Below are 2,696 nucleotides of genomic sequence, written 5' to 3'. Positions count from 1 at the left end.
TTATAAATGGGTCAAGGGCCGATGTAGGATGTCATTGTTATGGGGTTATTGAAGAGGTCAAGGGAGGATTCCTGAGCCTGATGGGATGGGCAGCAGTGAAGCAGGAAGAAAGAAAGGTAGCGCTCTAGGAAGTGGGACAATATGTGATGGCCTGGTTTGTGCAAGAACATGACAACCCAGTGTTCCTAAAGCCTAAAGGGCAAGCAGAGTGGCAAGGCACAAGGCAGAGGAATGCAGGAAAGCCTTCTGTGTCCCATAAAATGCCTGGGCTTTATCCTGTGGAAACGATGGATAAACACTGAAGGGTTTTGACCCTATTGGCACTTTCAATGTTAACTGAAGGATTTTGACCCTATTGGCACTTTCAATGTTAACTTTTCCTGTTTTATATTTATCTTCTTCTGTTGACTGTCATATCAAGAATAGAATCTTGGCTCTGCTAAAAATGTGAATTCCTGAGAAACTGGAGATCACAGGAGCCAAGGAAGCTGTTGGCATGTTCGCATCACTTTCTGCCTCCAGCTCTGAGTTTACAGTGCTCTGCTGGTTTCTCATCACGCAGGTGCTGCTTTCTTTTGGGTCTTAAAAACCATCCATTATCTTTTCCTTGCTCTCTTCAAGTGAGAAATTTTAAAAGTTTATGCTCATGTCTCATTTGCCTTATTGCTGTTTTAAAAGAAAATTTCTGACCTTAAGTATGATTATGCTATTACCATAATGAGAAAAGCAATCACTCAAAACAAGTGTACTTACTGTAAGATAGGTCTTCTCTTCAACAGTCACTTCAGAAACAATGACTACTTGGATTTTGGCTGAGGTTATACACACTTATTCATTAATTATTCCTTTCTTTTTGGAGGTTGACTTCAAGAGAAATTTTAGTTAATACTTTTATTTTTCATGTTGTCATGGCAGTTGGCCTCTTTTCTCTCAGATTTGGTTGTTCTGTTGTCATATGTTACAACCTTTGTTATTTCTTATTTCATAGTTTTGATTCTTTTATTTCTTAACATAGGTATTCCTGTTTCATTGGAGCAGTGATTTATTAAAGTCTAGCATGTGTCATTTAAAATTCAGATCCCTCCCCCCCACACCCCTAGTTTTCATTGAGGAAGAATAAGTAAAAAATGAAATGAGAAAGAAAGGGTTCCAGGAGTGATACCTGTGTAGTCTTGTCACGCACTAATTATAATGCAATTTTAATTAGGGAAGCAAACTCTGTGGTCTTTTCAGATGATTAATATTTTTCTTCAGAAAGTCCTTCAGATATTAACCATCAATTTTGAATGAAGGGATGTAGTTTCTCTTCTTTTTTTCTTTTTTACAGCTTAATTGCTCCATGGATTTATTACTGAATATCAATGCAACAAAAAGGGAACAACAGCTCACAAATGTTCTATATAGTTTCACAAGATGCATTGCAGGAAAAAGCGACTAAGTATCAACAGTATCCCAGAGTCTTGGTGGACACATTCTTGGGGTGGTGGACCTTTAATTCTTGATGAAGGGTCTCATTCCTGGAGAGGATATGCCTGTTGGCACCTCTGGATCAGGGGGAAGCCCAATTGGTGGTCCCATGAATGTTCTCACACTAGGTGGAGCAGTCATAATGCCTGGAGGTGGGGTTCCTCAGCCCACAGGTGTGGTGGGAGTCCCCTGACCCAGTGGGAACTGAGTTGGGGCTCCAGCAATGCTAGTAATGGCTACAACTGCAGCAGCTGTTAGAGTGCTTCTTCCCTGTGGAGTCATTACCTGCTGGGATGGACCCCCAACTCCTTGGATAGGACCTGCTAATCCAGCAGGCCCTTGGGGGATTGAAACACTAGCTGGTACTCCTCTGCCAGGAACCCTGGCAACCCCGGGGACTCCTGCAGCTACCACAAGTGGTACACAAGCAATGCCAGTATCTTTGGGGGGAGGTCCCTCCACAGTCACGGACACCACACGTTCTCCCCACATGCAGCAACACCAGACCCCAAACCTGCTTTTCTTTGTGCTCTGTCTGCTTTGCGTTCTTTGGCTTTGTCTTCCGAACTCATCACAATCAGAGAGGATAGAGTTTATATGCTTGTTAAAAGCCTTGAAGGTGCCAGTGAAGAGACTGTCTTGCAGGATACACCTCACGTTATAGTCAATGTGCTACAGCATCTTGCTGCTCTTTCCCACAGTCATGATTGCTGTTCCACCGAATCCGATGTCCACAGTAAAGTTCCAGGATCCTGAAGACCTAAGGGAAGGCTACAAATAAAGGAATGACACAGGTTCTGCTGCAGACAATGCAAGCTCGGGCAGAAGCTTCAAAAAGTCTGACTTTTTCCTCGGAATCAGCTACCTGGGATTTTCCAAAACAATACAGGTACTTGCTGCTGCTGAGATTGCTTCAGATACAGGTGACAGTCAGCCTGACAATGCTAGGCATGACACCATGACTTATTTGGGGGGGGGGGGCAAAATGATTTGAAGCAATAGCATTTGTTGCTCCCCAAGACCATCATCACAGCAAAATTATTCTCTACTCCCACACACCAGCCCGAGAAAGAGGCAAATTGCCTTTCCATGCTTTCTTTTCCTCTTCTTGATGTTCACCTGAATGAAATAGGTGAGGTATATGTCTCCTTGAGGTTGATTCATTCTGGGGTATTTTGTCTCTTCTAATTCTATTGAACCACTTGAATGGTGAAGCCACACTTTGGCTC

At 43.0% G+C, this 2,696-nt stretch overlaps 1 pseudogene; it reads right to left on the bottom strand.

The window, feature by feature from the left end:
- Positions 1 to 1,491: 1,491 nt before the first annotated feature.
- LOC150018714 (small nuclear ribonucleoprotein-associated protein B pseudogene) lies at positions 1,492 to 2,172 on the bottom strand (annotated as a pseudogene).
- Between the last annotated feature and the right edge of the window lie 524 nt (positions 2,173 to 2,696).

The sequence above is a fragment of the Furipterus horrens genome, unplaced genomic scaffold (genome assembly GCF_987537825.1).
Source record: "Furipterus horrens unplaced genomic scaffold, mFurHor1.1.pri manual_scaffold_2, whole genome shotgun sequence".
In the NCBI taxonomy this organism is placed as follows: domain Eukaryota; kingdom Metazoa; phylum Chordata; class Mammalia; order Chiroptera; family Furipteridae; genus Furipterus; species Furipterus horrens.
This window is presented reverse-complemented; position numbering and strand designations above follow the sequence as displayed.